This window comes from Phocoena phocoena, chromosome 12 (genome assembly GCF_963924675.1).
Source record: "Phocoena phocoena chromosome 12, mPhoPho1.1, whole genome shotgun sequence".
NCBI classification, from domain to species: domain Eukaryota; kingdom Metazoa; phylum Chordata; class Mammalia; order Artiodactyla; family Phocoenidae; genus Phocoena; species Phocoena phocoena.
Genome location: NC_089230.1, coordinates 73,919,474 through 73,942,025, shown reverse-complemented (window position 1 = coordinate 73,942,025; position 22,552 = coordinate 73,919,474).

Below are 22,552 nucleotides of genomic sequence, written 5' to 3'. Positions count from 1 at the left end.
GAGCACTGCTTCAAAAGAAGATGCTGTCTTTAATTTGCTCATTTATTCAACAAATATTTAGGGGATGCCTACCATTGGCCAGATATTGTTTTAGGCTCTGGGGGTACAACAATAAGAGACCAAAAAAGGAAGCCCTGTTCTCATACTCTACGAAATGATTTATGATTCATAATGTGAAAATTATGGTACTGATGATGAAATGGATGAAACAATACATAGTAGTTTAAATATGTTTTAAAGGGAGAAGGAATATGATAAGAAAATATTTTTCTCAAGCTCTAAATTAGAGCTTTTCTCCCAAATTTTAAGTAAAATTAAAGAAATCTCAGGATTGTTAAACTATGCTATTATTATTATTATAAATATTGTACTCAGAAGAAAATAGAGGTGACTTCTAAACACATGCAAGTAGATGAATATAGGTGCAGATCTAAGGTATATAGTCACCTGTAGGTTTCCCCAGGCCTTCACCATGAGTACCTGTTGGACTTCCTCAAACCCATTAGGTAAACCAACCAAAAAATAGAAAACTAGAGGCTCATTCCTCTTGCTCAGAGTTACCACAGGATCCTGCAATCCCACTCCTGGGCATATATCCAGAGAAAACTTTAATTCAAAAGGATACGTGCACCCCAGTGTTCATTGCAGCACTATTTACAATAGCCAAGACATGAAAACAACCAAACTTCCATCAACAGATGAATGAATAAAGAAGATAGGAATAGGAGCATACATATCGATAATTACCTTAAATGTAAATGGACTAAATGCTCCCACCAAAAGACACAGACTGCCTGAATGGATACAAAAACAAGACCCTTATATATGCTGTCTACAAGAGACCCACCTCAGACCTAGAGACACATACAGACTGAAAGTAAGGGGATGGAAAAAGATATGCCATGCAAATGGAAACCAAAAGAAAGCTGGAGTAGCAATTCTCATATCAGACAAAATAGACTTTAAAATAAGGACTATTAAAAGGGATAGGGGCTTCCCTGGTGGCGCAGTGGTTGAGAGTCCGCCTGCCGATGCAGGGGACGCGGGTTCGTGCCCCGGTCCGGGAGGATCCCACATGCCGCGGAGCGGCTGGGCCCGTGAGCCATGGCTGCTGAGCCTACGCATCCGGAGCCTGTGCTCTGCAACGGGAGAGGCCCGCGTACCGCAAAAATTCAAAAAAAAAAAAAAAAAAAAAAAGGGATAAAGAAGGACACTACATAATGATCAAGGGATCGATCCAAGAAGAAGATATAACAATTGTAAATATTTATGCACCCAACATAGGAGCACCTCAATACGTAAGGCAAATACTAACAGCCATAAAAGGGGAAATTGACAGTAACACATTCATAGTAGGGGACTTTAACACCCCACTTTCACCCATGGACAGATCATCCAAAATGAAAATAAATAAGGAAACACAAGCTTTAAATGATACATTAAACAAGATGGACTTAATTGATATTTATAGGACACTCCATCTAAAAACAACAGAATACACATTTTTCTCAAGTGCTCATGGAACATTCTCCAGGATAGATCATATCTTGGGTCACAAATCAAGCCTTGGTAAATTTAAGAAAATTGAAATTGTATCAAGTATCTTTTCTGACCACAACGCCATGAGACTAGATATCAATTACAGGAAAAGATCTGTAAAATATACAAACACATGGAGGCTAAACAATACACTACTTAATAATGAAGTGATCACTGAAGAAATCAAAGAGGAAATCAAAAAATACCTAGAAACAAATGACAATGGAGACACAACGACCCAAAACCTATGGGATGCAGCAAAAGCAGTTCTAAGGGGGAAGTTTATAGCAATACAAGCCCACCTTAAGAAGCAGGAAACATCTCGAATAAACAACCTAACCTTGCACCTCAAGCAATTAGAGAAAGAAGAACAAAAAAGCCCCAAAGCTAGCAGAAGGAAAGAAATTATAAAAATCAGATCAGAAATAAATGAAAAAGAAATGAAGGAAACGATAGCAAAGATCAATAAAACTAAAAGCTGGTTCTTTGAGAAGATAAACAAAATAGATAAACCACTAGCCAGACTCATCAAGAAAAAAAGGGAGAAGACTCAAATCAATAGAATTAGAAATGAGAAAGGAGAAATAACAACTGACACTGCAGAAATAAAAAAAATCATGAGAGATTACTACAAGCAACTCTATGCCAATAAAATGGACAATCTGGAAGAAATGGACAAATTCTTAGAAATGCACAACCTGCCAAGACTGAATCAGGAAGAAATAGAAAATATGAACAGACCAATCACAAGCACTGAAATTGAAACTGTGATTAAAAATCTTCCAACAAACAAAAGCCCAGGACCAGATGGCTTCACAGGTGAATTCTATCAAACGTTTAGAGAAGAGCTAACACCTATCCTTCTCGAACTCTTCCAAAATATAGCAGAGGGAGGAACACTCCCAAATTCCTTCTAGGAGGCCACCATCACCTTGATACCAAAACCAAACAAGGATGTCACAAAGAAAGAAAACTACAGGCCAATATCACTGATGAACATAGATGCAAAAATCCTCAACAAAATACTAGCAAACAGAATCCAACAGCACATTAAAAGGATCATACACCATGATCAAGTGGGGTTTATTCCAGGAATGCAAGGATTCTTCAATATACGCAAATCTATCAATGTGATAAACCATATTAACAAATTGAAGGAGAAAAACCATATGATCATCTCAATAGATGCAGAGAAAGCTTTTGACAAAATTCAACACCCATGTATGATAAAAACCCTCCAGAAAGTAGGCATAGAGGGAACTTTCCTCAACATAATAAAGGCCATATATGACAAGCCCACAGCAAACATCATCCTCAATGGTGAAAAACTGAAAGCATTTCCACTAAGATCAGGAACAAGACAAGGTTGCCCACTCTCACCACTCTTATTCAACATAGTTTTGGAAGTTTTAGCCACACCAATCAGAGAAGAAAAGGAAATAAAAGGAATCCACATCGGAAAAGAAGAAGTAAAGCTGTCACTGTTTGCAGATGACATGATACTATACATAGAGAATCCTAAAGATGCTACCAGAAAACTACTAGTGCTAATCAATGAATTTGGTAAAGTAGCAGGATACAAAATTAATGCACAGAAATCTCTGGCATTCCTATATACTAATGATGAAAAATCTGAAAGTGAAATCAAGAAAACACTCCCATTTACCATTGCAACAAAAAGAATAAAATATCTAGGAATAAACCTACCTAAGGATACGAAAGACCTGTATGCAGAAAATTATAAGACACTGATGAAAGAAATTAAAGATGATACAAATAGATGGAGAGATATACCATGTTCTTGGATGGGAAGAATCAACATTGTGAAAATGACTCTACTACCCAAAGCAATCTACAGATTCAATGCAATCCCTATCAAACTACCACTGGCATTTTTCACAGAACTAAAACAAAAAATTTCGCAATTTGTATGGAAACACAAAAGACCCCGAATAGCCAAAGCAATCTTGAGAACGAAAAAAGGAGCTGGAGGAATCAGGCTCCCTGACTTCAGACTATACTACAAAGCAACAGTAATCAAGACAGTATGGTACTGGCACAAAAACAGAAAGATAGATCAGTGGAACAGGATAGAAAGCCCAGAGATAAACCCACGCACATATGGACACCTTATCTTTGATAAAGGAGGCAGGAGTGTACAGTGGAGAAAGGACAGCCTCTTCAATAAATGGTGCTGGGAAAACTGGACAGCTACATGTAAAAGTAAGAGATTAGATCACTCCCTAACACCATACACAAAAATAAGCTCAAAATGGATTAAAGACCTAAATGTAAGGCCAGAAACTATCAAACTCTTAGAGGAAAACATAGGAACAACACTCTATGACATAAATCACAGCAAGATCCTTTCTGACCCACCTCCTAGAGTAATGGAAATAAAACCAAAAATAAACAAATGGGACCTAATGAAACTTCAAAGCTTTTGCACAGCAAAGGAAACCATAATCAAGACCAAAAGACAACCCTCAGAATGGGAGAAAACATTTGCAAATGAAGCAACTGACAAAGGATTAATCTCCAAAATTTACAAGCAGCTCATGCAGCTCAATAACAAAAAAACAAACAACCCCATCCAAAAATGGGCAGAAGACCTAAACAGACATTTCTCCAAAGAAGATATACAGAATGCCAACAAACACATGAAAGAATGCTCAACATCATTAATCATTAGAGAAATGCAAATCAAAACTACAATGAGATATCATCTCACACCAGTCAGAATGGCCATCATCAAAAAATCTAGAAACAATAAATGCTGGAGAGGGTGTGGAGAAAAGGGGACACTCTTGCACTGCTGGTGGGAATGTGAATTGGTTCAGCCACTATGGAGAACAGTATGGAGGTTCCTTAAAAAACTACAAATAGAATTACCATATGACCCAGCAATCCCACTACTGGGCATATACCCTGAGAAAACCAAAATTCAAAAAGAGTCATGTACCAAAATGTTCATTGCAGCTCTATTTACAATAGCCCGGAGATGGAAAGAACCTAAGCGCCCATCATCAGACGAATGGATAAAGAAGATGTGGCACATATACACAATGGAATATTACTCAGCCTTAAAAAGAAATGAAATTGAGATATTTGTAATGAGATGGATAGACCTAGAGTCTGTCATACAGAGTGAAGTAAGTCAGAAAGACAAAGACAAATACCGTATGCTAACACATATATATGGAATTTAAGGGGAAAAAATGTCATGAAGAACCTAGGGATAAGACAGGAATAGAGGCGCAGACCTACTGGAGAACGGACTTGAGGATATGGGGAGGGGGAAGGGTGAGTTTTGACAGGGCGAGAGAGAGTCATGGACATATACACACTAACAAACGTAGTAAGGTAGATAGCTAGGGGGAAGCAGCCGCAAGGCACAGGGATATAAGCTCGGGGCTTTGGGACAGCCTGGAGGGGTGGGAGGGGGAGAGTGGGAGGGAGGGAGACGCAAGAGGGAAGACACATGGGAGCACATGTATATGTATAGCTGATTCACTTTGTTATAAATCAGAAACTAACACACCATTGTAAAGCAATTATACCCCAATAAAGATGTTAAAAAAAAAAAAAAAAAAAAGAAGATATATACAACAGAACACTACTCAGCCATAAAAAAGAATGAAATAATGCCATTTGCAGCAACATGGATGGACCCAGAGATTATCATCCAAAGTGAAGTAAGTCAGAAAGAGAAAGACAAACCCCAAATGATATCACTTATACGTGGAATCTAAGATATGACACAAATGAACTTATTTATGAAACAGAAACAGACTCAAAGATATACAGAACAGACTTGTGGTTGCCAAGGGGGAAGGGATGGATTGGGATCTTGGGACTAGCAGATGCAAACTATTATATACAGGAGGGATCAACAACAAGGTCCTACTGTATAGCACAGGGAACTATATTCAGTATTCTGGAACAAACCATAATGGAAAAGAATATGAAAAAGAATATATATATGTATATATCTGAATCACTCTGCTGTACACCAGAAACTAATACAACATTGTAAATCAACTATACTTCAATAATAAATTTTTAAAAATTTAATTCCTCAGTTCCATGATCTACGTATATTTATATCAAATCAGAAAGTTCTATTTGATAGTGCTGTTCCAGGGAGTTAGATCTCCCTCTCATTTGCCCTTTGTAAGATAGAGAGACTGGAATTATTTACTTCAATTGCATATATTAAGGTAAGTTTGATGGTATCAGACAAGGTTAGTGCTAAGACACTTCAGGGGCAGTCTTTGGGAGATTTGCAGTGCCAGTAGAAGAAAAGGGTTGAGTAAGTCTGAAAGAGTCTCCTTAACTCATAATATTTTGCTACCAATATTACCTCCAAAATGTAGTAGTTGATGTGCAGTGGTGGGCACCAGAGGAGAACATCTGACTAGTCCACCTGGGACTTTTTTCTAGTTCCTTAGCAGCTGAGGCAAAGAGGTATACATGGGGCCATAGAGGTGTGGTAGCTATAAAAGTCATAGCTTTCCCAGACTCAAGAAGCATGGCCCATTACCCCAAACCTGAGTCACTTACACCAAATGCATTTCAACATCTGCTGTAGGAAGATGTGTAAGGAAGCTTGGCAAGTCTGTTGAACACAAATGCTGCTGAATGGAGAATAAAGCCAGCTGAAGCTTAACGAAACCAGGGGAGTATTTAAATGTACTAATAAAGAAGCTAATGAAGGAAGTCTTCAGATCCTAACCAAACTACAGCAGAAAATTACCTGGGAATTAAATGGTTGAACATAATCAATATTGTTGAACCGAATTAAACTTGCAACATTTTAATCTAAGTTTCTAAAATTACAAAGGATGCATCTTTGTGAAATGCTTGGATTTTTCTTAGTGAATATGGGGTCAATAGTAAAGATTCAATGACTTGTTTTCCTTCTTTGCTTTAAGTCCTGTATCACATTGCTTATTCCCTCAAGAATATGCAATAGTCTTGCTTCTTACAGTCAACTTCCTGGTCATGTCTTTCTCCTTAATCTAGTGTTTCTTCATACATAAATAGTCATGATAACTCCTTAGTAACTAGCTTATGTTCTGTATTACTAAAATACACCAATAGTCTTGCAAATGATGGATATTAAGGACCTAATCATACCCTATGGAATGCCACAGCTGAAAGGGAATTTGGAAATAACCTAGTATTTCCAATCTCTAGTCCACTAATTTTTCAACCATGCCATGCTTTAGAAAATTTGTAACAATGATAATAATTTATTGAGCACTTACTATGCTCTAGGCTCTTCACTAAGGACTTTATTTGAATTACCTCTTTAATCTTTCTACAGCTAATCTTTCTACAACAATAATTAACTTCATTTTGAAGGGAGGAAAATTATACTTCGAGAGAGTAAGCAACTCGTCCAAAGTCACGTACCTGCTAAGTACCTGGGCCAAGATTCAAACCAAGTTAGGTCCCAGAGGCCACTGAACTGTGCCATGTCAGGGCAGGCGGCTCTAGGAAGACGGACAGAAATGGCCACATGTCTAGTAAGAGGAAAATACCATTTTTATCACCAATGGAAATACCCTTCAAGGAAAGAATAGAACCAGCAGGCAGAGGCTGTGTGCCAGGCATTCTTTATATTTCAGAGGTAAGCTGAATAATACCAATATTAGTAGAACAAATACAGATGGCAATGAGTATGATTTTAATTCATATCAAATAATTATCGTGTGCTTTATTCTATTTTCATCAAAACCGGAATGCAATATGGCCCTCAAAGGTAGGTCATAGGAATATACCTATGTAGGAAAAGTTATTCTATGCTTTTTTCCCCTTTGCTTAAACAAAAGACAGGTCTGAGGAAAAAAAATGTTACATGAAACATAGCCTAACAAATCTCAGAAGATCAACACAGAATAAATAGGGCAGAGAATTCCCAATTTTCTTTAGACTCACTCCTCAGAACATTTATATATGTAATTTGCAGTTTGAACTGAAATCACCAGTTTGGTAAATAGTTCTCAACACATTTGCATACAATTAGGTGTATTTTTCACTATGTGACATACATGTAAATAAAATTATTCAACACAGAATTCCTATTTATCAATATCTGAGTGAGAAAGTAAACAAAAGAGATACGTGAACCCATAAAAACGGAATGGTAGACAAGGTATTGAAATTGTTTATTGATGTTGTGTACTTGTCATTGATTCTCATTCTGAATGTTAGGACCACGGACATTTAATAGATTTAAACAGAAACCTATGTTGACTTCTTAACTGGTGATTCAACAGATACATATTTTTCCTTTTATAAACTCTTCAATTTGTCTTAGCAACATGCACATAGTTAAAAAAAAATCTAATAGCCTCAAAATCCTTATGATGGCAAAGTAATAACCTTTGGTCCCACGTTCTCCTTACTTCCCAGCCCAGCTTCCTAGGGACAACAAATTGTAATTTTTTTTGCTTCTTCTGGTAGTTACTCCCAAATCTCCAAGGAATAGGCTATTTGGCTGTTCTTTGATCTATCGATTTTAATCATCTGTTAACTTCCTCATTATGTCAGATGAGCGTGTGTTCTCTTACACACACACACGCATACCTCTCCTACACTATCCTCCCAAATTAATCGTATCATACCTTTTTTATTTAATTAATATTTTGGCTGTGTTGGGTCTTCGTTGCGGCACGCGGGCTTTTTCTAGTTGCGGCGAGCGGGGGTTACTCTTCGTGGCGGCGTGCAGGTTTTCATTGCGGCCATTCAAATCTTATTGTTGCGGAGCATGGGCTCTAGGCGCGCGGGCTTCAGTAGTTGAGGCTCACGGGCTCTAGAGCGCAGGCTCAGTAGTTGTGGCGCACAGGCTTAATTGCTCCGCGGCACGTGGGATCTTCCGAACCAGGGCTTGAACCCGTGTCCCCTGCATTGGCAGGCGGATTGTTAACCACTGCGCCACCAGCGAAGTCCCCATATCATAGCTTTAAAATTAAATTGGTAATGTATGTATTATTTACTGGAAGGCTAAGAAGTATACTGTGATTACATTTACTTTCTCATGCAGCTGTTTTCTTTGACTCTCTATTGTTTTCTTCTCTTTTGCATATGTGCTCATTTTCCTGTGTTCAGATTTTCAAGAGGCATATCAGATTGTGTTAAGCCCCTATTTTGGGGGGCCAGAGCCCCCTTTCCTCCTACTTCAGATTGGACTGGTTATGCTCTTAACCTGCGGCACACCTGTCTTCTTGGAACTTTTTGGATTTGCTTTTTCCCTCTATTCCATCTTTCTCTTAGTTTATATCCTTGTTTTCGGACACATCCCCGAATAACTTCTTAAGAAAGAGTTTGTGGGAGGTTAAGTTTTGAGTCTTTGTATGACTGCCATTAAAAAAAAAATCTACTTGAGTGGTTGAGTATAGAATTTGAAGATATAAAATAATTTTCTCTCAAAAACTTGGGCATCTAGTAATGCTGTTGGGAAGTCCACTGCCATTCTGGACTTTCACTTTTTTGAAAGTAATATGTGCTTTCTCTCTAGAGGTAGTTGGACCATCTCTTCATTCCAGAATTTCTGAAATTTACAGTTATGTTCCTTGGTATAGACATTTGCCCATTCAAAGAGATGAAAAATCAATGGGCCATTTAAATCTGGACATTCATGCTGTCCTTGACTCTGGGAACGTTTTGTCTATTTCCTTTTTGATTATTCCTTCCTCTCTGGACCTCCTAGACTGATCTTTGATCTTTCAGTTTTTCTTTCTTATTGTCTCTTTTTCGTTTTGTTCTGCATTGTGGGAGATTTCCTTGTCATTATCTTTCAAGCTGTCTATTGAATTTAATATGTTGTCAATCTCATTTTTAATTCCCAAGAACTCTTTCTTGTTTCCAATTGTTCCTTTTTTTATGTATCCTGATTTTGTTTTATGGATGCAATATCTTCTCTTGTATCTCAAAGGATGCTCATTGGAGGTTTATTTCTCATCTTTTTTTAAACTTCTTTCTGTTACATGAACTCTGTTTTCTCCTAGGTCTTTTTATTTCTTTTCCCCCTTGTTTGCTTGTTTTCCCTATTGTTCACATTGGAGGCTCTTCTCAAATGTCTGCATTTTTGTTGATTCCTCATATTTAAAAGTGAGTCACTAAAACCCAGTTTGGCTTGTTGACAGCCAGGCATTGCTTTAGGTGGATCAGAAAGAGAGCCAGCCACCCCTTTCATTAGGGGATGCTAGAACGTTTTGTCTTTGGAACCATTCAGCTCCTCCAAATAAAAGACGTTCAGTCTTCTGCTTGGGAGTTCAATTCCCAGGCACAGATGATCTCCATTTTAGAAAGATTTGTCCAATTGTTCCAAGTACATACTTTCAATTGATCCCCTTCTTTCCATCCAAGGCCTCACTCCCACTGTTCCACTTCCATTCCCACTCCACTCTTGAGCCTCTCCCAAGTTCTAGGAGGCAAATCTCCTTCCTAGTCATTTTCTTCTACATTCATTAAGGTTTCAGCTTCCTCTGTCCTGTTTCATCAGCAACCATTACTCGTTCTCCTTTTGTTCCCCAGAAATCGTTGGCTCATGAATGATGATGACTCCACCATTCTTTTTATACCTGTAGGTTTCTACACATTTTTTCCCCTTTACTGACATTACAATGTAGTCTCTGGAGACAGAGGACACAATTGTGTGTGGTCAGCCTATCATCTTTAATGGTCAATCAGTCTAATATTTTCCAATGATAACTATCATACTATTTTAAAGAGTTAGTGTATTTGAAACACTTCCCCTATATTTTAGCTCAAAGTTTTTTTTATATGGCTAGACATTAGAAATATCATGGGCTTTAAAGTCAAACTGACCAGGATTGGAACCCTGGTTTTGCTACTTATTAGTCATAGAACATTGGAAAATTCACTTAATCTTAAAGCTTCAGCCTCACAATAAGAATAATAGTTTTTATCGTGAAGACTTCTTGTGAGAGTTAGATGAAATATGAAGCACAAAGAACAGTGCCTGGCACATAGGAGGAGCTCACTGTCTTTGTTAGGTTTATTGGTGAGTTGTCTGCTACTCTGAACAAATCACTTGAACTCAAATCCCAAATCATCAGACTCCCTGCCTCAGGTGTCACTTTTTTTTTTAACATCTTTATTGGAGTATAATTGCTTTAAAATGGTGTGTTAGTTTCTGCTTTATAACAAAGTGAATCAGCTCTACATATTCATATATCCCTATATCTCCTCCCTCTTGTGTCTCCCTCTCACCCTCCCTATCCCACCCCTCTAGGTGGTCACAAAGCACCGAGCTGATCTCCCTGTGCTATGCAGCTGCTTCCCACCAGCTATCTACTTTACATTTGGTAGTGTATATATGTCCATGCCACTCTCTCACTCCATCCCAGCTTACCCTTCCCCCTCCCCATGTCCTCAAGTCCATTCTCTACGTCTGCGTCTTTATTCCCGTCCTGCCCCTAGGTTCTTCAGAACCTTGTTTTTAGATTCCATATATATGTGTTAGCATATGATAGTTGTTTTTCTCTGACTGACTGACTTCACTGACAGACTCTAGGTCCATCCACCTCACTACAAATAACTCAATTCTGTTTCTTTTTATGGCTGAGTAATATTCCACTGTATATGTGTGCAACATCTTCTTTATCCATTCATCTGTCTATGGACACTTAGGCTGCTTCCATGTCCTGGCTACTGTAAACAGAGCTGCAATGAACACTGTGGTACATGACTTGTTTCTTTTTTTTGCAGTACGCGGGCCTCTCACTGCCATGGCCTCTCCCGTTGCGGAGCACAGGCTCCGTACATGCAGACCCAGTGGCCACATGACTCTTTTTGAATTATAGTTTTCTCCAGATATATGCCCAGCAGTGGAATTGCTGGGTCACATGGTAGTTCTATCATTAGTTTTTTTAAGGAACCTCCATACTGTTCTCCATAGTGGCTGTATCAATTTACATTCCCACCAACAGTGCAAGAGGGTTCTCTTTTCTCCACACCCTCTCCAGCATTTATTGTTTCTAGATTTTTTGATGACGGCTATTCTGACTGGTGTGAGATGATACCTCATTGTAGTTTTGATTTGCATTTCTCTAATGATTAATGATGCTGAGCACCCTTTCATGTGTTTGTTGGCAATCTGTATATCTTCCTTGGAGAAATATCTATTTAGGTCTCCTGTCCATTTCTGGATTGGGTTGTTTGTTTTTTTTGATATTGAGCTGCATGAGCTGCTTGTAAATTTTGGAGATTAATCCTTTGTCAGTTGCCTCGTTTGCAAATATTTTCTCCCATTCTGAGGGCTGTCTTTTCGTTTTGTTTATGGTTTCCTTTGCTGTGCAAAAGCTTTGAAGTTTCATTAGGTCCCATTTGTTTATTTTTGTTTTTATTTCCATTTCTCTAGGAGGTGGGTTAAAAAGGATCTTGCTGTGATTTACGTCATAGAGTGTTCTGCCTATGTTTTCCTCTAAGAGTTTAATAGTGTCTGGCCTTACATTTAGGTCTTTAATCCATTTTGAGTTTATTTTTGTGAAGGGTGTTAGGGAGTGTTCTAATTTCATTCTTTCACATGTAGCTGTCCAGTTTTCCCAGCACCACTTATTGAAGAGGCTGTCTTTTCTCCATTGTATATTCTTGCCTCCTTTATCAAAAATAAGGTGACCATATGTGCATGGGTTTACCTCTGGGTTTTCTATCCTGTTCCATTGATCTATATTTCTGTTTTTGTGCCAGTACCATACTGTCTTGATTACTGTAGCTTTGTAGTATAGTCTGAAGTCTGAGAAGACAGAGAAACACACAGCAGATGAAGGAACAAGGTAAAACCCCACCAGACCAAACAAATGAAGAGGAAATAGGCAGTCTACCTGAAAAAGAATTCAGAGTAATGATAGTCAAAATGATCCAAAATCTAGGGAATGGAATGGAGAAAATACAAGAAACATTTAACCTGCAGGCTGCAGGTTTGTAGTTCCCGTTGTTTTTGGTGTCTGTCCCCAGTGGCTAAGGTTGGTTCAGTTGGTTGTGTAGGCTTCCTGGTGGAGGGGAGTAGTGTCTGTGTTATGGTGGATGAGGCTGGACTTGTCTTTCTGGTGGGCAGGACCATGTCTGGTGGTGTGTTTTGGGGTGTCTATGACCTTATTATGATTTTAGGCAGCCTCTCTGATAATGGGTGGGGTTGTGTTCCTGTCTTGCTAGTTGTTTGGAGTAGGGTGTCCAGCACTGTAGCTTGCTGGCCGTTGAGTGGAGCTCTGTCTTAGTGTTGAGATGGAGATCTCTGGGAGAGCTTTCACCGTTTGATATTATGTGGATCCAGGAGGTCTCTGGTGGACCAATGTCTTGAACTTGGTTGTCCCACATCAGAGGCACAGGCCTGACACCTGGCCAGAGCACCAATACTCTGTCAGCCACATGGCCAGGTACGTGGGGAGTTTCTTACCTTTTGGGAAGTCTGAGGTCTTCTGCCAGCATTCAGTAGGTGTTCTGTAGGAGTTGTTCCATAAGTAGATGCATTTTTGATATAACTGTGGGGAGGAAGGTGATCTCCACGTCTTATTCCTCCACCATCTTGAAGGTCTCCATCAGGTGTCACTTTTTAAGGGAAGCCTCCCTGATTTCAGGTTGGGATAGACGGGCCTTCTTTGTTCTTGCAGCAGTCTGTTCATTACCTGTTATAACACCTGTCACACTGTGGTGGATTTGCTTGTTGAATGTCTGTCTTCCCTATTAGTCTGTAAACTCCATGAGAACTGGGATCCGGTCTGTATTGTTATATATATATTGGAGATATATATATATATCTCCAGTGGCTAGCACTAGGCTTGGTACAGAGTTGGTCCTCAATAAATACACATTGAATGAATAATACCATTCCACTTTTAGAAAGCTTGCTGTATTAGATGATTTTTTAAAAATGTAAAATGCATTCTGTGCTTGAAGTTCCTTCAGTATGGATGCAGATGACTTTTCTTATGGTACTATTTAGAAAGATCATGGAACAAACATTATATAACTAAGATGCACAAACTTAGAGGAACACAAATATTGGATAACAAATCAGGATACTGTATGAAAATCAAATCCAGTTAAAACAATCAACCCCCCTTTTTCCTCCTTCTCCACCCCCCATGATGGAGCATTGAAGCTTTACAGCTAGAGGAAATGCAACAGTTCATTCAGAAATTGGTATTGGTTTTGATTTTGTTATTGTTTCAAAGTCAAGCTTCTACTTAATTGCTCTGAAATCTAAATAATTCCTCAGTCAAAAAAAAAAAAAGAAAAAAAGAAAAAGAAAAACAGTCTCTGGATGGTTTCAATTTGGTGGCAATGCCTGAGGCTATAAATAGACCCAACAAATGTGTTTCAATTTCTCCTTTTGGAATGCTTTCTTCCTTAACCCCACTACTTGGATACGGCTGCCATCACCCACTAAAGAGCTACAGCCTTAGCAAAAATGACCTATTAGGAATGTCACCTGCCTGTTTAATTTACTTACTGGATTGTTCTGGACACTCCCTTCTGTTCCAGGAGTGATTAGGCGAAGTGGTATTCCTTTGTTGTCCCTGTCTCTGAAGAGGGATGGAGGATTCTGCTGGTTCTAAGTTAATTCCTAAACTACCCATAAGATGTAAAATCTTGGATGATCCATCTACTTCAGACTATTAGTAATCACAGAGCTGCTGAATGTGGTTATAGCAAGACTGAAGACCAGTCTTTACACATTTTACCACTGTGTTTAGTAGAATCATTGGGATGGGGACTTTGTTGTTTATGCTATTGTTATTCCCTTTGTTGTTTAAAACTGAAAGTAATCTCAGCGATCACCATGCTAAACATTTCATTTAACAGATAAACAATCTGATTTCCAAAGAGTTTAAGATTTAGCCAAAGCCAATTTCAAATCCATATAATAATGGGAACCAACAAAAATCTCACCAAACTCAGAAATCCTGCTTCTTATAAACAGATAAAACTTAACTGTATTGGGGAATATTATCTTTGAATATAAATGATTCATGTACCCTAAACTTAATACATTAGTTTAGACCACAGTTAAAATATCTGTTTTCAGCTGGTTTATACAGTCTGATGGGAATTACTTGCATACAGAAATTCTTGTGTAGGTTTGCAGCTGAAGATGCATTTTTCAGGTAGACAGAGTATCAAGAATAAAGAGTTCTAGCCAAACAACGCTCCTTCAGAGGATGTCTCTGCTCTTCTGTCTTTGTGCTTCAAGATACAGAGGCAGCAATAGTACACAGAGCAAGTCCACTTCCAGATTGGGAAGAGAGGAGGAGGTGTGATGTGAATTAAGTCTTACTCATAGTTGCATCATTCACAGCCAGAGAGATATTTTGGATAGACAATGGCCTAGTGACTCCTACGCATCCATCATATGACATCAAAGCACAATTTGTAATACATTCGCCAATACAGCCATTGTTTGCAGTTCAAATATGAGCTAAAAGATGGTTTTGGATTGGACTTAGGTTCCCTAGTTGATTAGAATCATTTCGACATTAACAGTAGCGCGAGCTTGAACATCATCTTCTTGTGTGATTTGTACCTTTCTTGAATTTTTAATCAAGGGCCTATCCATGATCAGAATTTTTATATAATCATAGTTTTCAGGAAAATTCTTACTTAACCTAATGAGTGACTCTCTTCATAAGAAAGCTAAACATGGTGTGCAAGGGCATTCGCTGGTGAATAGCTATTGCAGAATATTATCCCCCGAGGTGGCAGAAAATCAATCATTTCATAAGTACACCAATTTGTACAGTTATTAGGCTACCAAGATGGACCTAAGTGTTCATTTTTCAGTGGGACTGATGTGCAAATACTGAGCAATAATGTCTCCTGCTGCGTAGAATCTTGTTATCTTAGAGATAATCTTCTTTTTGGTTTTTAAGGAAGCAGAACCTAATTAAAATCTTCTTGAAATTTTCACTTTTGGAGGTCCATAAAACATTTATATATCCTTTTTATTTGTTGTTGTTTTTTAAAACGAATATACAGGAACATTTTATCTTGTCCTAGATGAGTTAAAATTTATAAATAATATTCAGCTCTGGAATTCTTCCTTCCTAATAACGTATTCTCAACGGATTGTTTCAGTGAGGATACTATTGGTTGCAAATAACAAAACCCAAAGATAGAAACTTAAATAATTAGAGCAATTTATTGATGTAGAAACAGAAAAGTCCAGAGGTAGGGTGGATTTCAGGCAGAGCCTAGCTATGACTCTGGGCCCATTTTCGGCAGTTTGCTCAGATCTGTCCTGCTCCGTGTTGGTGGTTTCTTCCATGGTTTTCATATGGCTTTTAACAACAATGTCTTTCATGCTTCATATTAACTGTGGGTTGTGGGGTCAGGGGACAGAAAAACTGGAGAAGTAAGAATTTTCTCTTGACAATCGAATAAGAGTCCTGACCTTTGGTTTAATTGGACCATTCTTTATCAATCACACTGACGGAGGACATGCCTTCTCTGATTGGATAAGGTCATCAGAGTCCATCTTTACAGGGGTGGGTGGAGAGATAAATTACACCTAAACTCAGCCACAAAATGGGTGAAAATGTAGTGTGGATGTTGTTGAGACAACCTCACTTTTCTCTACATTGAGCAAGTAGGGAATTAATTGTATATAATGTGCATTCTAAAATCTGAGAGCTGTAAGGAGAGAACTATCATATGATATGATGGCTCTCAATGCTTATTCTGCTTCACTACATTGAGAAAAGATATTATCATGCATCATCCCACATGCCTAGGTAGGTTTATATGAAATTCTCTTTCTATTGGCTTCAACTCCTTTTTTTTGTCACTACAGAGAGAAGGTTGACATAATGAGAGAAAAACTAGGTCCGTTTCATTGTATTATCGTGGGGTCCAATTCAACTGACTAGAATACAACAGTGACATGATATGTGGTTGAGAGCCTCTAGATTTTAGATGGAGTAGCATCTACCAGCTACATGTGGTATGAATAACTGCTCTATTAGATATGGACTATACTAAAAGAGAAATATAGAGTTCTGTGTTAAAGAAAAAGCTTTGTTAGTGTATCAGAGTTCTCAAGAAAAAGAGAACCAATGTATAAAGTAAGTGCTGCCTCATACACTTCTGGAGGCTGAGATCTGCTACCTCTAAGCTGGAGACCAGGACAGCCAATGTTGTAGATGCAGTCTGGGCCTGAAGGCCTGAGAATCTAAGAGTGGTGAGAGCAGAAGATCAATGTCCCAGCTCAGTCAGCAGGGCAGAGTGATTTCAACCTTCATCTGCCCTTTCCCTGTATTCTGATCCTCAGTAGACTGGAGGATGTCCACCTCTTTTGGGGAATCTTCTGCTGTAGTCAGTCCACCAATTCAGAAATAATGTTTAACCACATTATCTGGACATCCTTTGGACGATTCAAGTTGACACAAATGACCGTCACAGCTAGGTGTGACATACCATCATGAAAAGAGCACACCGCATGTTCCATCAAGGGGCTGGGCAAGGACTGGGCAGGTCACTTCACTTCTCTGAGTTTTAAGAGGCATAAAAATACCTAACCTACCAACAATGAGAAACAAACAACCTGATTAAGAATGGGCAGAAGATCTGAATAGACATTTTTCCAAAGAGGACATTCAGATGGCCAAGATGCTCAACATCGCTAGTCATCAGGCAAATGCAAATCAAAACCACAATGAGATATCACCTCACAACTGTCAGAAAGGCTATCATCAAAAAGAACACAAACAACAAATGTTAAGGATGTGGAGAAAGGGGAGCCCTCGTGCACTGTTGGTGGGAATGTAAATGGGTGCAGCCTCTGTGGAAGACACTATGGAGGTTCCTCACATAGCTAAAAATAGAACTACTATATGATCCAGCAATTCTACTGCTGGGCATATATAAAAAACCCACAAAACATACACACACCCCAATGTTCACAGCAGCATTATTTATAATTGCCAAGATGTGGAAGCAACCTAAATGTCCATCAACAGATGAACGGAGAAAGAAGATGTGGTATGTATACATATAGTATGTGTGTATATATATATATATATATATATATATATATACACACACACACGCACATATATATATATATACACATATATATGTACACATAAAAACGAATGAAAGCTTGCCATTTGCAACAGCAAGGATGGACTTGGAGGGCATTATGCTAAGTGAAATAAGTTAGACAGGGAAAGACAAATACTGTATGATATCACTTATATGTGGAATCTAAAAAAATACAATCAACTCGTGAATATAACAAAAAAGAAGCAGATTCACAGATACAGAGAACAAACCAGTGCTTACCAGTGGGAGAAGGAAGTGGGGAGGGGCAAGATAGGGGTAAGGGATTAAGAGGTACAAACTATTATGTATAAAATAAGTTACAAGGATATATTGTACAAAACAGGGAATATAGGCAATATTTTATAATAACTATAAATGCAATATAACCTTTAAAATTGTGAATCACTATAGTATACACCTATAACATATAACATTTGTAAATCAACTCTACTTCAAAAAAACACACCTAACCTACCTGTTTAAGAATTTGTTGAAAGGTTAAAAGAAATAATTTATAATAACATATTTTGCAATACTGTGAAGTGCCACGGTATTATTATTAGCAACTATACACTCCTCTATAGATTGTAAGCCCCTGGAGGGTAGGGCACTGTTTCTTTATCTACATTCCTCCACTGTGTTTGTCTACCAGTAACTCTTTACTAATAAATAATGACATGAAAATAAGGACAATAAGGGTGGTTATGATAATTAGGAAAAATATCTGTGGTACTGGAGATGACGAGTTGAGGGAAGAAATGATGATATTGGGTAAAAGTTAGGAAAATACAAGGAAAAACTGAGTTCTTGAATTGGAGCTAATAACCTAACATCAAAATATTTAGTGTACTCCAAATTCCATTGTGCCACTGGGCTATCCACTGTTTCATTAAAAGTTTGCAGTTAAGGGGCTTCCCTGGTGGCACAGTGGTTGGGAGTCTGCCTGCCAATGCAGGGGACACGGGTTCAAGCCCTGGTCTGGGAAGATCCCACATGCCGTGGAGCAACTAGGCCCGTGAGCCACAACTACTGAGCCTGCGTGTCTGGAGCCTGTGCTCCGCAACAAGAGAGGCCACGACAGTGAGAGGCCTGCGCACCGTGATGAAGAGCGGCCCCCGCTTGTCGCAACTAGAGAAAGCCCTCACACAGAAACGAAGACCCAACACAGCCCCCCACCAAAAAATTAAAAAAAAAAAAAAGTTTGCAGTTAAGATTGTTAGAAGATTTTGCCCGTTTGGGAAATCATCCCTAACTTTTAAAGGACATTCAAGGGAAATCATATTAGCTTTAAAGCTGAATTTGCTGGGAGGCATCTATATCATTTAGCAAAAATATACCTGTATCTCCACATTCTGTATGTGGCTAGGGGATCTACACAATTGATGAAGTTCTTATAAATCTCAGAAAAAGAAATTCAAATCTTTGCTACTTCAAGTATGCTCTGTAGTCCTATAAAAACCAGTGATACTCTTCACAGAAAACATGAAGCTTTAGGCACATGTGTTTTCACTCTAAAACTTCTTTCTATAACTAAAGGCAATTAGTTGTCACATATCCTCAATTTATTGCCATTTACCAACACTATAAATTGAGCTAGGATGTACACAGAATGCACAACTAGACACAATTCCTGCTGAGTCAGGGGTGGGGGGAGTTTTCCCCACAAAACTCTCAGTAAAGCGTCTTCTGTGAACTGTAATAGACAACCCACAAATTTCAGCCACGAATCCTGCAAACGGTTTCATTGGGAAGCAGCACTTTAACTGATAGTCTGGTGTTTCCAAAAGATAATGTCACCATGACATTTTCAGTCTTTCACTATCCTTTTACTGAGTCCCTTTTGTATCATCCTAGAGCTGGAGCCACTTGAGCTAGAAGGGCTGAAATGCATTTTTTGTTGTTTGCCAGGCTCTGTTTTGCCTTACCAGCTGGGCCATCACAGTGTAACCTCCCAAGTTCTTAGAGGGAGGCATCTTAGCGTCCTTACCACTAGAACAAGGATGTTGCTTGCGAAATAAGAAAATGTTCCTTCTGCCATGGCTCTCTCTTCAATAAAGGAATGTCTACCTTATTAGGTTGAGCTGCCATGCTCATTCTGTGTTACCCTAGAAGTAACAGAGGGCAGCAATACCCCTCAAGTCTACAGAACCAGATGGGTATTCTTGGCCAAGACTCTGTGTGTATGTGTGTGTGTGTGTGTGTGTGTGTGTGTGTGTGTGCGTGTGTGTACGCAAATGAGTGTCTGGCAAATTTGTATAAAAATACGTATACAATATATAAGGTAATCTAACTAGTTTATCATATAGAGACTATGTTCGAAACTGAAAATCATTTGTGTCCAGGAAAGAAAACCATCAAACAAAAGATAAACATTTTAAATGGTTGTTTTCTTCCATACATCATGACAGTAGTTATTCCCATGGCTGGTGACCTCTAATTTCAATGTCACAATCATCCCTTTGTCCTAGCTCTCTCAATTGTACATTTCCCTCTCGTGATAGGTAGGTAGATAGATAGATAGGTAGGTAGGTAGATAGATATTGCATTAGTCAGGGTTATCCGGAGAAAAAGAATGAATATGTGTGTGTGTGTGTGTGTGTGTGTGTGTGTGTGTGTGTGTGTGTATGTGTGTGTCTGTGTGTATGCATACATATATATGGAGATTTTTTAGTCTCTGATAAAGAGACTAAATTTTTTCTTTTATTCCTTGCCTAAAAGTATTCTCCCCATTATTTAAAGTAAATCACTACCATGATGAAAAATTTGGCAAAGACAGAAAAGAATAAGTGGAAAATCACAATCACGCAAAACGATGACTAAATAAAAACAACAACAAAAAAAATCTTTTTACTTTGGGAAATTTCAAACATATACAAAGGTAAAAAGGATAGCATAGTGAACATCCATGTTCCAATCATCCAGAGTCCTTAATATCAACTCCTAGCCAACCTGAGGAAAGAGATTTATTTCAAGGAATTAGCTCATATGATTATGGAGGCTGGGAAGTCCAAATCCACAGTATGGCCCAACAGGCTTGAGACTCAGAACAGCCTATGGTGCAGATGAAGTCTGAAGGTGATCTGCTGGAGCATTCCCTCTTGCTCCAGGAGGCCAATCTTTTTATTCTATTCAGGGCTTCAACTGATTAGATGAGGCCCACCTACATGATGGAGGGCAATCTGCTTCTCAAAGTTCACCAATTTAAATGTTAATCGTATCCAAAAGCACATTCTTAAGCTGGCACTTAAAATTAACCATCACAGATTTAGGTAGACCTATACATCTGTGTCTCTCTGTACAGATACACAGATATGTCTTTTGCTCTCTCTCTCTCTCTCTTGCTCTCATCAAACAGGCCTGAATCCAAATAGCAACCCCAACAATTACGTGTGACTTGTGGTATGTTATTGTATCTCCAAAAGGGTCAACTTCCTCATTTATGCAACGGAGATATCACACCTCTTCCTTAAAGTCACTTTAAGGGTAAATAAGGTAAATAAGGCAGTATGTATCAAACACCTGGCAACATGTCCGACACATAGCAAATGTTCAACAGATGGAAAGTGTTACCTATTCATTCCAACAAACATTTATGTACCCTGATTCTTTCCACCTCTCCACCTCTAGTGTTACCACCCTAGTTGGGTTACACTGGTGTATCTTGTCTGGGCTAGTTCAATAGCCTCCTAAATTATTTTCTCATTTAACCCTGGAGGTAGTCAGGGAACGCCTGACTGGTAAATTGATATTTGAGTGAAGCATAGATATAGCTGGGAAAAATTTTGGTGGAAGGGGCAGAGAGGACAAAAGAAACCCTCCAAAAGCAAGAGTGTTGAGAATGGAAATCCAGTTCCCTGAGTTTTGAAAAATGGTAACTCTTTTATTCTACTCAACAACGCAAATACAGTCTTGATAAATTTGTGAAACAATCAAAGTGAAATGAGTTCTTTCTTCCTTGATGGCTGCCTCCAATGAACCACGTGCACTGACCTATGAAAGGAAAATGCATCAGCTGCAAACAGAGCACACACAGGAGAGAGAGCTCGCTGGGCTCCAGGCTGCTCCTACTATCAAAATCAAATGTTGACTTTTGAAACATTAAAGATTAATTTTGCTATTGAATCAATATTAAAGCAGGTGGATACCCCGGATGAAGTCTCTTCCATCCAGCACTCATATTTCATGGTCTAGTCTAAACAGGATTTGATCCTTCCTGCACAAACCTTTGAACTCCTTAGTGAATGAAACAGATGTACCAAGGCTAAGTAGCTCCAAATCTGGCATTTTAACATCTTGATGTGAAAAGACAGCAGGGGTGAGTCAAACAGAGACCTTTAACTCAAATCCACAAAATCAAGAAAGCCAGCACAATGCCTGTGAGTTGTAAAGGGAAGTGAGGAATCCAAAACCTGCACATTGGCCTGCACAAAACGAATCAGTTTAGGTAGGTTTTTCAGTAATGTGCCCATTTTTTCCTAAATAAGCTGTTGGCTGGGTCTACCATGGACTAAAACTCCGACAAAACATAAACGTGAGATTTTTGCGACTTTGGCAGGATATAAACAAGCCACTTTCATATGGCAATTAGCTGGTTTGTTTTTCCTGCCTTTCTTGACTGTTTTTGAAGGGTTTCAGGTTTAAGCTGTCTTTGTCCTCTGCAAAAAGGGGAACTAGCTTTGACTGACTAAAGCTCTGGGTTTGATGAGAAGGATTATTTTTATTTTTTCTACACAGAAGGCTTAAAAGCAAAAGGATTTGTATCTGTAGGCAAAATTTATTTTTTGTTTTTAATTTAATTAATTAATTTATTTTTGGCTGCATTGGGTTTTCGTTGCTGCGTGCGGGCTTTCTCTAGTTGCGGCGACTGGGAGTTGCTCTTCGCTGCGGTGTGCAGTCTTCTCATTGCGGTGGAGCGTGGGCTCTAGGTGTGTGGGCTTTAGTG